The 15,092-nt window shown below is 47.0% G+C and overlaps 1 protein-coding gene across 3 annotated transcripts in view; it reads right to left on the bottom strand.

Annotated features, from left to right (window-relative positions):
• GALNT17 (polypeptide N-acetylgalactosaminyltransferase 17) overlaps positions 1-15,092 on the bottom strand; it is a 423,223-nt gene that overhangs the window by 407,605 nt on the left and 526 nt on the right. The window lies entirely within an intron of this gene.

Raw genomic sequence — 15,092 nt, 5'->3', positions numbered from 1 at the left:
GAGATGTTGATTCATTTCCTCTGTTATAAAACCATAATTCTGACAAGCCCCCTATTTCCCCAACGTACTTAACTAGAATCAAAGAAGTCTGCCGTATTTGTTTAAACTTCTGGAGAACAGGTGCTCTGTAGCTTTGCCGTGTGTATTCTTGAGAGAAGCACCAAATCCTCCAGGTTCCACAAAAGGTAGATGATCATCTGTCTCCTGTAGAAGCAGGTTCTGTCAAATGTGCCCTAGTGTCTGCCAAGGGACCTGAAACAGTGCCATGTCGGAAACTTTGGTTCAAGGGCCCATGAGCCTGGACAGGATGTTGTATGTTAACTAAGTGATGCCTCCTGGGAGGGAGCCATCGCAGGCCAGCCACCCTTCTTTCTCCCACCTACACACAGAGCAGTGCCCAGGGGTCCAGGCCAAGGCAGACACTCAGTTAAAAGACACCTCAAGTCCTTGGCCAACCTAAACCCCTCTGCAATAGTCAGGCTATTATCCATAGCCTACTGGTGATGTATAAACCCAAGACTTGGAAAAAAATATTCATTGCTCACTTTTACACCCATATAAAGTCTTTAGCACAGTGCTGGGTATTTTAAGGAATTGCACAATAAATGTTAGCTATTGTTATATTTATTACTATTAGCACTGTTATCATCAGCATCAGCATCAGCATCAGGAACCCATTTCTTATGGTTAGGAGGAAAAACACCACTTTATTAATAAACAGGAATTTATTGTTATATACCAAACCACCCCAAAAGTTAGTTGTTCTTTTAAAGAACAACTACATTTCTTTAACTCATGAATCCTGCAATTTGGGCAGGGCTTGGGGTGGGACAGCTCCTCTCTGTTCCACTTGGCGCCAACTGAAGAGACTCCAGGGCAGTGGTGGGTGGGTGGGGTGGACTGAAGCTCACTTACTCACATGTCTGGGACCTACACTGGGAAGACAAAAACAACTAAGGAACAACTAAGACTTCTTGGACACATGTATCTATATATTTAGCTAAAGAAGCTCTTCTTCCCCCTTCTTCCCCCTTCTTCCCCCTTCTTGCCCCTTCTTCCCCCTTCTTCACTCTTCTTCTTCCTCCTTCTTCCTCCTTCTTCCTCCTCCCTCCTCCTCCTCCTCCTCCTCCTCCTCCTCCTCCTCCTCCTCCTTCTTGTTCTTCCTCTCTCTCTCTCTCTTTCTCTCTCTCTCTCTCCCTCTCTCTCTCCTGACTTCTGACATGGTGACTTAAACCTTCAAAGATGCACCTCTCCAGACTCCATCCCCCTTTACGGTCCAGCCTCAGAAGTCAGGCTGCATCATTTCCATTAAATCCTATCCACCAGAAGCAAGTCATTAAGGCCAGCCCATAATAATCAATGGGAGGGGAATTAAACTCTACCTTTTACTGGGAATAGTGTCAAAGAATTTACAGACATGTTTTTAAACCACCACGCCTAGGAAAATCATTTCTCATTCCTTTAGACTGAACTTTTTATTGCTGCCAAAAGATGCAAATCTGACCAGTCTTGGCCAGCCATTGTTTATAGGAAAAGACACTCTTTGAATCATCACCTCTACCGATCGGATCTACAAAATTACAGAAGTTGAAAACGCTTTAGATCTTGTCTAGATTTCACAGGGAGAAAACTTAGTCCTGGAGGGGTGGGCAGGGGGATTAAAGGTCTTGTTCCAAGAAGCTGTCTACCACTGCTATAGTATTAATAAAACCATTTATCAGCATGTTCTTATTATTTACAGGCACACTTCAAAACATTCTAAAAATATCATCTTGCACAGTCTTCATCATACTCCTAAGAGCAGCTGCCATCTTCCAGATGGGTAAACGGGAGCTCAGCAATGTTATGTGAGTTGCTCCAAATCCAAGCTTTGGCTTGGCTTTAGGTAGTCAAAGGAAGTTTGAAATTCCCTGTCTCTAATGTGAAAGCCCGCCCTCAGGCCACTGTATGGCGCTCCCTGGAGGTCAGCTGGTTAGGGAGATCTCTCTGGCAGCAGACCAGGGCTGCAGTCTCTGGCTCTTGTCTGGAATTCAATGCTATGGAACTTTCTCTAACGAAGATTAGGCTTTCAACCCAACCATCCCTGAGAGATACCCATGAACGTACACCCTAATGAAAACGTGCATCATGAACACTGGTCCTTTCTTGTGAAGAAGAGGAAGGACAGATATGGATCCCCAGTGGCCTGGGGTTCTCAGAGCCCTGAAGAGGGAGCTGGAGCACCCACAGAGTAGTGATGGGAGATCTGAGTGAGGAGGATGAGAAGAAATGAGAAAAGCCTACTCCTCCCCAAGTATCTATGTGTAAAGGCTACTGGAGAGTAGCAACAGACAAGAGTTTAATTCAAACCACCCATTAGTACCTGCTGTTTAGCTTTTGTTTTCTCCCAAACTGCTCTGTTCAAGTAAACACAGCCCAAGGGTTCTTGTATCTTCCTAAGTGTCCACCTTCAGCTAATGAAGGGGGAGAGGGGAGCTCTAGAAAAGTTATTTCATAAGATTTGTGTGTTTTAATAGTATTCTCAGCCCCTTTCTTCAAATCTCTTGGAATCAGTTCAACGGCTGGAAGATGTGGAGGCAGGAAGCAACACTGAAGTGGATTTTAGAACAACTTGGCAAATTAGCAAAGTTTTAACATCATTAAAGAGCTCTTAAATATTCTTCCCGAACTACATTTTTATCTTGTGAATGCATTTCAGTAATTGCTCTAAAGGAAACTGTGCGACTTTGGCACAAACATAAATGTTTGCATGATTTAAAATGCAGTGGCAGCAAAGATCATGGTTTTTTTTTTTAAATTGCTAATTCTTAAACTAACCTTTTCAGTTTGTCTCATCTTGAAAAATGCCATTCCCATCAGCAGAAGCTGTAGTAAGGACGATGTATATATTATTTAGTGGTTTATAATTGCAAACAACTTAGCTATGTTTCAATACTTAACCCCCATCTCCAACATGGAACATAAGTAGGGTATGATCACAAGCATTCCATCATTCTGTAAATAGAACAATGGAATACTGGGACATAAGATTATTTTCTTAAAGCCAACAGTAGAGCAAATAGAAAAGCTGGTCTGGAACCAGTGGGCCTTCAAGCTAACTACCTTACCCAACCTCACTTATTGTTTAGTTCACTCAGTATCTGCTGATCATCCTAATCAAGGACAGAAACCTACAGTAGATAGACAGGCCTGTTGCTTAGGTAGACAAGTGTTCTAACCCTGCCTCATCAAATTAGTCAGGATAATTAACACTAGCTGCTGTTAACAGATAAGCTCCAAAATCTCAATGGCTTAGCATGATGGTCTAATGCACAGAGACATCAAGACAGAGCTAAGGAGGACAGTGCTCTGCTCCATGCAGTCACTCAGGGACTAAGGATCATTTTGTATGTGGACTCCAAGACCACCCCAGAAAGGTAAAGGTAAAGGTAAAGATATGGAGGACCCCACAGGAGTTTATGTGGGCCAGGCCTGACAATGGCAAACATCACTTCACCCATCTTCCACTGCCCAGAAGTTAGTCATATCACATAGCCACACCTAACTACGGGGCAGACTAAAGATTATCTCTGTGCCAAAGAGGAAAAATCCACGGTGAATACACCGTTGCCTCTGCCACCCCAACTAGAGACAAGGGTAGCTCTCTACTGCCTGATGTCAGCCTCCCTAATCGAGGATCTGATCTGGTATAAACGATACCATAAAAAAGCCTGATCCTTTACCTTCAAGGAAGTTCAAACTACATTTCTACACTGCGCAATCAACCCCGGGGTCTGTGGCACAGATCAGAGTGGTGAACAGCATGAGAAGAAGGGTGCCAAGGGGCTTACCCTCTGACACAAAGGAACCGCACTGGCCATCTGCATTAGCTATGTATTGGTATAACCTCTAAAGCCCCCTACACACACGTCTCGGGCCTGAACCCTCAGGTGGATGGTGTGGTTCCTATGTAAGGCTTGGTATCCATTGAAAATATGACCATTACAAGCTTATACTGGATCATACCCAATTAAAGCTACCATGATACCAATACAGCGCATATCTGATTGTAGGGAGGGCACAGGGCTGAAGCCAAGAACAAAGCTTGCCTTAGGCCTGCTGAGAGTTGCCCAAATGAAGAAGAAATTAACAATGTGCTCTTGTCAGCACTCCTGCTGTGCTAATTTCCTTGCAAATATAAGCAAAGCCTTTTAGTTAACTTAATATCAATTTCACTTTTCTCATATTTTGTTCTAGTTATGGGCTGGATTTAAAGCTCACACAGCATAATTTAGAGGCCAAGAATGAACAGCTTTACAACCTTACACACTAGTAACTGCTAAACCTGAGGGAAGTGAGGTTCCCTGCCACCATCCTGTCACTGCATCCCCATGTGTGCCCCTCTCCAATCCCCAGACTCGCTGCCGATGCTGATGAGGACTGAGACCCTCTCCCAGCAGTCAGCGAGTACCAACTTCACAAAGGAAGACCCACAGAGGCAGCTGGTAGGTGCCTGTTTTGGGTCAGTATCAGTCTAAGGATAGTGATGCTATCAGCCAGAAATGCCTAGGAGCGCTCACCTGAGCCCCTACTACTAGCTGCAGCCCCCACAGACATTTCCCTGATCAGAGCCAATGCTGAGGCTGGGCTGGCCCTTGGGGTTCTTATTATGAGTGCAAGAAGGGAACTTTGAAAAACCAACAAGGTTATTACTCACAAGTCCTGAAGGGTATACACCCCAGGGCACACAGCAAGTTCGAATAGGGAGACAAGAGAGCAGGCCTGGGGCTCTGTCTTTACTGGGATCAAGGTTGGGGTACCTAGGGTTCTGTAAATTCATTCTTTATTGGTGAGTTTAAAACATAAAATTGGGAATGATAGTGCAGGAAAGGAAAAGCAGGGTCACTCAGGTCAGTTATCTGGTTACCTAGAGCTTTCCAAAAGAGGAAAAGCTCTAGGTGGCCAGATTGGGGATGGGGGGTTGCGGGGGGGGGGGGGGGGGGCGTGCTGCCTGGCTCTTTATCTAGTTGTGTAGTTGTCAATATGTTTATTCATGATGGATGTCTATGAAATGGATGCCTGGGCAAGCTAAAGCTTAGTGGCAGGCACTTGCATTAAAATAAATAAAAGCTTATTGTCAGGCAACAGTAATTGTAATTATTCAACCATGTCTCTGGACACCTTATTTATTTCTCAGAGTTTCAGCTTCCGCATATCAACACATAGCTAATGCAGATGGCCAGTGTGGTTCCTTTGTGTCAGAGGGTAAGCCCCTTGGCACCCTTCTTCTCATGCTGTTCACCACTCTGATTGTGCCACAGGCCCGGGGTTGATTGTGCAGTGTAGAAATGTAGTTTGAACTTCCTTGAAGGTAGAGGACAAGGCTTTTTTTATGGTATAAAATGGGTATAATAGTATAAGTAGGTCTCATGTAGAATTAAGTACCATGAAACACTTGCTCAATACAAACACTATATATAATAAACTATGGTATACATGTATGTGTATAAATATCTTGTATTGTATTTCATTGAATCTAAAATGCCTTCAACTGTAGGTTGTACCATTTTTATATACCCATAAAGGAAAAAATGCTACCAACTAAAATATGACACACCATTGATCATAAAATGGATCTCAACTTCAGAGATGTAACAAATGTGCATCTATCACTGACAAAACATGGTTATATTCATGGCAGTTTCACTCTATGAGATGTCTTCAAGTCAAATCCAAGTTAACCAGAATGCCCAAGGAATTGAATGTCCTAGTTAATTCAAGTCCTTGTAGCAGAATCTTGCTTCATTTTAATATTCATTAAAAATGTAATGGGGGGTGTAGAGAAGATGTGCATTCCCAATGCAAATACTATTTCTTCCTTCCTCTTTTGCCTCCACCACACTTACTTTCTCTGGAAAGCAGCTATTTTCTTGAAGGTTGGTCATGTGACTATTTTCTCAACTACACATGGAAGCCTGCCCAGGGACACTTCTGAAAAAGATTTTCTTTTCTGATTAAACAATAGAAGATACGGCCAGTGGTATAATAATTCCTACGCTGTATAAAGATGCAATGACTGGAACTATAGCAGCCTTCTTGTAACCATGAAGAACAGATCAAGAGAAATTATGTTATAATATCATCATAATGACCTCATGACTTTGGGTCAATCCTGCCCCTACTTCTGGGCTTAAGTGAGAAAAAGCTACCTGCTGGTGAATTAATTCCTAAATGACCTATAGAGGGATTTTAAAAAATGAATAAAATCTACTCTCTTGCAAACTATTGGGTCCGACCATGTAAACAATTCATTATAATGCAAGGCACAGATCAACAAAGGCTAAAAGGAGACCCATGCAAAGTATAGTCTAAAGTTCAGAGAAGGAACAATTAATTATGACAAGGTGGCCAGGGAAGGTTTCAGGGAAGAAAGGGTTTCAGAATCCGGTCCTTGGAGAATGCATGAGGTTTTAATAAGATGGGTAGAGGCATAATATTCATAATCTGATAGTTAACGGACCCTGAAGTCATGTAGCTCTCATGTTTACATGCATGAGCTTTGGTCAGAAACAGAGTAGAACTGGAACCCTGATTTCCTGACCGTTTAGTTAGTACTTTTTCAACCAGGAAGGGACAGCACCTAACAAGCCATGCATAACCATAATACACCCCTCGGTGAACACTAATCACACAATTAGCCGCTGTATCTGAGACTGGGATGGAAGGAGGCCCTTGTGGAACCCTGCTCCCTATTAACTGTCAGCACGCTCGTGTGCCGGTGTCTGGATGCGGCCGCCTGTAATTACGGCAGAGGTTTATTACTCATGCATGCGAGGCTGAGGCTCGGCAATGACAGGAACATTATTAAAAGCAAAAACTTCTCTATCAGTGGCTAAGCCGATTGTCATCCACATGTCAGCATGGTCTAAAGACCTGAGAGGAGCAATAATGAAGGCAGAGGATGGTCTTTCAACCAAGTGAGTCCTGCATTTTTTTCTAAAAGTATTACAGGCATCGGGAAAGGAGGGAGAAAGAAAGGGAACAACAGAGGGAATGAGGGAGGAAAGGGGGAGAGGGAGGGAGAGAGGGAGAGAGGGTGGGTGGGTATCCTGTTTAGGGAGATGTGACAATTTATCTGCTTTTTTGTAGCTATTACCCCTGGTCAAAGGCTACCCCATGGGAGTTGACTCCCCTGAACTTCTGAGTTCCCTCTTCTGATCCCTCAGCAGCTGCTGAGGAGGCAGGTCCTGCCCTGCAACATGACATGAGAGAAGAATCCAGAAGGGGCAGGAGGACCCAGATGCCTGGCAGTAGCCTCAGAAGGCAGACCCAATGTGGTGGTTGCAGCAGCCACAGCTGGGACAAAGCTTGGTTTGGAGACAATGGCTCTGCTCTCATCACCAGGGTCTCCCACAGAACCCTCCCACCACCCACTCCTCTGTGGCTGGGGAAGGCATGGCGGACAGAAAGCGAAACCTATCATTAGCTAAGCCCGCTAAGCCCGCAGAGCGTGCATCGTCCAGGTGCCAACCCCTGCCATGAGGTGGGCCTTCCCCTGGAATAACTTCCTCAGAGGATGATAGGAAGCCAAAAGTCATGTACAGCGTCACATAGGAATCTAACAAGAATCCTGCCTGTCCCTAGGTCCGTTTTCCTAAGCTCATTAGAGCATCACTGTGTGGATGGAGGAGAGGACACAGAGGTGAGGACCCTGGAGGAGTTGGCAAGGAAACTCCTGCCAGGCTCACCATGGGATGGGCTGTCCAGGCTGAACATGGAAGGATGGAGCCACTGGAGCTAGAGAAAGAGTATGGCTGGGGGGCTGGGTGCCTTCATGAAGTTGGGGGCGGGGTTGGCAAGCTGGAGGGGAGCACTCAGGTCAAAGTTCCTGAGGGATGATTTAGATTTTCCAAATCAGCAGTTCTAGGTGCTAACTCTTAGCTTGGGTTATGGCCAAGGAGGGGGCTCTGAAGTGAGGTGCACCTGGAATCACTGAAGGTCAAAAGCTGGTTGAGTCCTGAAACAGAGGCTCAGCTGGGCCTTTACAGCCAGCACTTTACAGCCACTCCTGTGTTCTAACCACTGTCCCACCTGTGCACATACACTGAACCCCAACATCAGGTCCCCAGGTGGCCTCACTACTTTGTCTCCTATGATTCATGTGTCAAAACTGCTGAGTTCTCCTGTTCAACACTCATTGGTTAAGCACCTACTGTGTATAAGTTCAAACCTCACCCTTCCCATACTCGTTCTAATATTCTTCTGGGACCTAGTATATCCTACAAACCTATCTTTCCAACTAGACCACAGCGTCTAGTTGGGCATAGTGTCTGCACCTCTCTGTAATTCCAGCCCACACCTAGCAGTGGGGCAGGGCTCGCTAACAGACGTGAAGGGCCCGCGTGCTCTGTAACGGGACTTGACACGTATAGGCTAACATTTCTTCTCTTAGGCCTCAAAAGTGATCACCCAAAGGCAACATCATTTTAAGCAGAGGAGGTGTGTTGGGGGTTGAGGGGGTTAGAAAGGAGAAGGAAAGAGAGCTCAGCCTCAAACACATACAAAGAGAGAAGGATCTCAAGTTAATTCAGAGTCTAAGCAAGTCAAAGGGAAAGGACCTCCTCTTACCCCTCTTGACATTTCTATCCCAGATGGCAATGATCACACTCTGCCACAACGCAGTGCTAGCTTTCACGCATTCATTCCAGGAAGATTTGCTAAGCACCTACTATGAGCCAAAGCAGTTCCCAGCATCAGGGATCTGACAGGAAGCAGGCACGCAAGGTCCCTACCTTCAAGCAGTTGGCACTGTCCCAGCTGCTAGGCATCTGGCCCTATGGCTCTTGCTGGTCATTTTGAATCCCGATTCATCCTGACTTAGAACAACCCCACTGCACAGTGGAGAGGTGAAGTGATCCACCCAAGGTTGCAACAGAATCCAAACCCAGTCTGTCTGGTGCCCAACAACCTTCCTTCTAATATTTTATTCTTAAGGACTGTCTAATCTTAGGTCCTCTCTCCATTTGATATGGGCCTCGCTGTGCCCACATCCCTCCTTCCCCGTGTCACTGTTAGCTCTAATTACTGAGCCTTCTTCCTGTCCACAAAGGACACTTCCAATTTGGCAACACCAAAGGTCAGGGGGTTGGATTTCCTCCTAGAGAATGACACTGGCGGCCTCTCCTGGATACTGATGGGCTGGGCAGGCAGCAGCGCCCCCACCCCCTCCTGCCCCCCGCCCCCCGGGAAGACGCCTGCAGCACACACACTAGCCAATACGATGTGCCTGCATCTGAGGGCTGTCCAAGAACTGCGTTCCCCATCTCTCTGGAGGGACCTGCTGCCACCAGACACTATCAGTCTGTTGGTGGTAAATAAAGAGAGCCTCCCTCCAGCACCCAGGCCCTGGCTCCCTTAACAGAGCCTTCCCCACACCTGGCCACAGGCTGCCACAGAGCCCTGCTGAGGGCCTGCAGGCAGAACGTGGAGGCACGCACTGCCCTGTTTTCCTGCTGATGCTCATTGTAGTGATGGATTTTCATACCACCATGGCCCTCTGGTCCTCCGTGACTTCCTTCTCATAGGAAACGCTGGCACCATCCAGCTCGGTAGTCTATAGGACCACATCTATATCCTGGCAGGAAAGAGGAAACAGCTGTGGGCCAGCTCTGGTCTCATGAGCAGAAGCTTTCAAACACCATCCCTCTCTTTCTGACCCCACCCTGGATGCCTGTCCAGCAAATCTCTACCTCTGTCTCTCTGCACCAACTCGCTTTCCCTGTCTGGAGGGTTTGGCTTATGTATCAGGCTGCATGGGCTGCACCTGGTTATCTGGTTATTTGTTTTTCTGCAGCTCAGACTCTGGCCCCGTCTGCCTATGTGGCTTGGGGGCAGGAGTAGGACAGGTAATTCTGACTTTTCTCCATTCCCACAAAGATTTTCAATTTCTTCAAGCAACCCTGCTTCTATTCAATATCCTTCTGAAATCTAAATTTGGAACCTAACCTGAATCGATTGAATTTCCACTTACGACAGAGCTGCCCTGGGCTTACTGAACGAAGCAGTGACATGTGTCTTTCTAATTCATTGCACAGGGGCTCTGATGAGGGACAGGGTCACCGGCCAGAGCTCAGGGCTTGCTTGTGTGGGGCAAGTGAAACACCACACCCCTCCACTGTCTTCCCCTGACTCCTCAGGAGGTGCTGGACTGGGAACAAGGAGAGGGGTATTCAAGAATCTTGTCTGCCCTTCACTGGCTGTTCATCCAGGCTAAGTCACATCCTATCAATTTCTCACCTTTCTTGGCTCCAAAATGAGAGAAATAAGTAACTTCCTCAGAGGATGATAGAAAGCCAAAAGTCATGGACAGAGTTATATCGGAATCTAACAAGAAACCTGCCTGTCCCTGGGTCCATTTTCCTAATGCTGCTACAAAACCACCATGTTGCCATTTTAAAAAATATTTTAACACATTCTGTATGAACTTATTCTGCTTCTCCAAATTTTCTACAATATGAATTAATTTTACTTTACAGAAAAAGAAACATAAAACAATATTCATGTTATAAAAATTGCATATTCAAAGAAAACATACTAAAACATGCTGCTCCCTAACCTGGCTGACTGCTTCACTTCCAAGCTCCTCAGAAGGACTGGGTGCCCTTCAGACAAGATGGTTAAGGACCAGAGAAGCCTCAAGATGGTACAGGCAGGCAAGGTGGTACAGGCTGGCAAGATGGTACAGGCAGGAAAGAAGGTACAGGCAGGCAAGATGGTACAGGCAGGCAAGATGGCTCCTCACACGCAGTCTCCCCAGCTAAGTCTTCCCAGCCCCTTCCCCTCACCACATCTACCCAACCCAACTCAGCCTTTACAGTGTTGAGGTTATTTCCTCTATGGATATCAATTACCTCCTAAAACTAGCTCACATCCAATCAATCAACCAATAGACCTTAGGTGCCCACATTATGGTCAAGATGCTATGGCAGATGCTGATCCTATTAACTGAGGACAGAAACCTACAGTAGATAGTGTGGTCTGTCACTTAGGGAAACAAGTGTTCTAACCCTGCCCAATCAAATTACAGTAATTACCACTAGCTGCCGTAACAGATAAGCTCCAAAATCTCAATGGCTTAGCATGATGGTCCAAAGCACAGAGACATCAAGACAGAGCTACAGAAGCCAGTGCTCTGCTCTATGCAGTCATTCAGGAACTAAGGATCATTATGTATGCCCCCAAGAGGTGGACTCTAAGGCCACCACATACAGGTAAAGAGAGAAAGCAATGAGGATCCCACATGAGTTTATGTGGGTCAGGCTTGACAGTGACAGGATAGAGGTGGTATTAAAAAATCCAAAATATGGTACAAAGGTCACTGACAACAAAGCTTCAGGCAACTCGGAGCAGGAAGAGCTCAGACTATGTGGCCTGGCACAAGTTCCCCATCCCCCAGCTCATGACCTTGAGCCAAGCTTTAAAGAAGGAATGTAGAAAGGGGCAGAGAGAGCAAACCAGGATACCTAGCACTTCTCAAGACTGGGACTGAAATGTGGAGGCTACAATCTGAAGGCAATTGAGAGGCACTGCAGCAAGTGGATCAGCCTGGCTCAAGGAGGCAGAGGACCCTGAGCAGGGATGGGAACGTGGGCGATGAGGACTGGAGCAGGCTGTGGCAGGCCCTGGCTGTCAGCCTCCACACCTGACCATGACCCCTCAGGAAACGGAGAGCCCCTGGAAGGTGTGGGACCTTTACAGATGGTGCTTTCCACTCGGATAGCTGGAACTACGCATGCTCAGTGGAAGAGAGGGGTGAGAGACCAGAGGCAGGGCACTGGGTTAGTGGGTACTGCTGTAAAGGCCAGGGTCAACAATGGGGCCTCACGGGAAGAATGGGAGAGCAGATACAAGAAAGAATCTGGAGGGAAAACGCTAATTCATCTCTGTGTGCTCTTTCCTCCACACCAGCATCTCCACTGTCACTTTAAAATGGCCTCTTCAGCCTGCATTAAGAAAAACATAAACATTAACAACTACAACCTGTAACTGCTTTTCAAAAGGCAGGATTCGAAACCTTGGTACCAAGAGTCTTGGCAGAGAGATAAATCCTGAGGATGTCTGGGTCATCTAGGTGCCCCAGCCCGGGGGGGGCCTGTCAGAACCCCAAGGAAACCTGTCTTATGAGTGAGAGAGCACCAGGGGTGGCTGGAGCCCTCCAGGAGTCCCTCCTGCTGGGACCTCCTAAGAGTCCACAGAAAAGGTTTGAGAAATATGGCAACCTTTAAAATACCAGCTCACTCTGTACCCAAGGGGCTGGATCCAAGTGGCCTTGTTCCTACTGTATGCCCCATGCCAGGCTCTCCCAGGCCCCCCATAATCCTGAGGAATAAAGAATGCCAAAGTCAAGGTTTCCCTCTCCTCCTTCAGTAGGAAGGGGTGGAACAGGCTACAAAGCAAACGGACACAGCAATACAGGCCCCATCACCCAGGCACTGGGAAACCTCTCCTCCCTTCACCAGCCCCCACTGCAGCAGGTGGCCCCTGCAGGCCTAGCACATCAGCAGGGGGGACACCAGTACCCAAAACAAGCCAGGCAGAGGAGGGAGTGCTGAAGGGTGGGGTGGAGAGGGGTGGGTTCCTTCCATATCACAACTTTCCCTGCTCTCCTCCTCCAGGCTTCATGTCACTACAAATTACACTCTGCAGCCAGGAGGATAACATCTACCTAGTTGCAGCTTGAATTCTTGGCTTGCCCAGGACAAGATCTCAACCCTGCTCTCCTTCCAGCTCTTCCTTGGAAACTGCAAGTCAAGAAAACTCAGCCTTCCCACCCCTGGCACCTGACCCAACCAGTCCCAAGCCCAGGACACCCCCACTCTCCCCCATGGAGTTGCTGGCAGGGCAGAAGCCAGACCCTCAGCCCATCCGAAGCAAGCTCTTGTCTTCTCAGAAGACCCCACCCCCACTGGGTGTTGGCACGCAAATGGTTTTTCCTTTCTGCTTTGCTTGGTGTGGGCAGTAGAGTAGAGGGCAGAGGACCAGGGGCCAGGCCACAAGCTTGTCAGAGATGCAAAGTCTCAGTCCCTCACCCCAGACCTACTGAATCAGAGACTCTGATGGTGGGGCCCAGAAATGTGTCTTAACGGGCCCTCTGTGTGCTCTTTAAGGCACACCAAAGACTGAGACTCACTGGTGCAACAACTAAGAACCTCAATTCCGGAACCAAAGTATCTGCGTTCAAGTCCCAGCTCTACAAGCCCCTGACTGGGTGACTGACTGTAAGCAAGCTATCTGGAGTGGGGTGAGAGCTCCTATCTCCTAGGGTTGCGGTAAAGACTAAATGAGCCCTGCGTGTCTGTAGCATTTAGTCAATACCATTTGGAATTTTATTCTTCCTATTTGGGATATTGAGGGATGCATGACTATATCACATCAAGTTTCCTAATTAAAACCAATACTGAAATGACTAGTGTCCCTGAGTGCAGCTGGACAGTGAGGGAGCTCGGGCTAAGTTGCACTCTCTCTTTGGGGTCCTATGGGTACAGCTACGGCAGGTATCTGTGCAGAATAATAAGGCCCGCCCCATAAGCTTCTCATTCCTCCAGAAATGAACTGTGGGTTTTGTTTCATTCTGTGCCTTGATTTTTTGACACTCAGGAGACGAGCTCCTGCATGACTGCACAGCAGGCCATATGGACAGCCAGGCCACAATGTCTGTGGGGGTTGGGAGGATTGCAGCTTCCCACTGCACAGGTAAGTTGAAGGACCCTGGGTACTTGATGAATGATACGGCGGAGACCATTCTTTCAGAGATCTGCCCACATCCCACCCGGAAGGACCCAGAAAGGATCTTTGGAAAACAGGAAGAGAGCAGTCTGGTGTCATTCTTCTCCCTGTCACCAGCCTGGTCTCTCACTCTAATTGCAGGGAAGACAATGGAGTCAGTTCTTCCTAACGTAGAATCTTCTTGTCATCATACTTAAAACTCCTTATAATTAGGAAGAGACGGGAGATAGAAGTTGTCAAGAACATCGGCTCTGTGGTCAACCCGACAAGGGGTTCTGATTCCGGACCCTACCGCTGACTAGCTACAGGACACCAGGCAACTTAGTTAAACTCTCCGAGCCTTCTTTTCTCATGTCTGATATGGGGATGGAATCCAACTCACTTATGACATCTCTGCACAGCAAGAATTCCACCAATTACTGTAATCATTATCTTTATGATTATCTCTAATTCTGGAACTACCATGAGAACATGTGTTAGAAGCTCAGAAAGGGAGGTGGCAGCCTTAGATCTGCCTTAGACAGCAGCTATGCAAGCCCTGGAGAGCTGCCTGTACTGGAATAGGGAATTCTCAATCTGACCTGGGGGATAACAAGTGTACAATGACTTATCAGTCCCTGGACCAGATGGGACCAGAGCACACTGAATCTCTCTCTTCTCCTAAAGCACTGAAGAGAACATTTTAGATGGGACAGATACAGTAAGTCATCACTTCAAGTACTGGATAGATCCTATGACTTTAAGAAGACTGGCATAACCAATTTTACCACAGGCTAATTGATATGAGCAAGAGCTAAGTTTCTTCAGCATCTCATCAACGTTTTAGGAAATGAGGTTGAACGAATCCAAGTTATTGGAGGACCTGCTGTAATTGGATGGCACACCTCGCTTTACACTATAAAAACCTGTTTCCTCAACCCACGAAGAACTTCAACATCGCCCTCAGGCACTTCTCTGGGAGAAGCCAGGTGTGTTTTTAATAGCAGCCTCCCCCTGGGCTGTGAAATGGAAGAGGAGTCTCATTATTAGCTGTGCAGCCCGCCTCCTCCAATTTACTACCCAAGCGCATTAGCTCCAGACCTGAGGCCTTGACTTGGTAAACATTTAAGCCCACCAAAGTCCCTCCCTGTCAGACTCCACCAAACTCTAAACTGTAACACTGTTTTCTTCCTCTAAGTCAGCCTGCGCCTCCAGTCCCGCTTGGCCACGGGACTGGTTCTGCACTTGGGATTTAGTCGCCAGGTAATGATTCCTGCACGTCCCTGAACGCGGGAACCAGCTGTACGGACATGTTTCCACAATAAAAGCAAACTTAAGGGTAATTCTTT

Source organism: Myotis myotis, unplaced genomic scaffold (assembly GCF_014108235.1).
Source record: "Myotis myotis isolate mMyoMyo1 unplaced genomic scaffold, mMyoMyo1.p scaffold_m19_p_5, whole genome shotgun sequence".
Classification (NCBI taxonomy): Eukaryota; Metazoa; Chordata; class Mammalia; order Chiroptera; family Vespertilionidae; genus Myotis; species Myotis myotis.
This window is presented reverse-complemented; position numbering and strand designations above follow the sequence as displayed.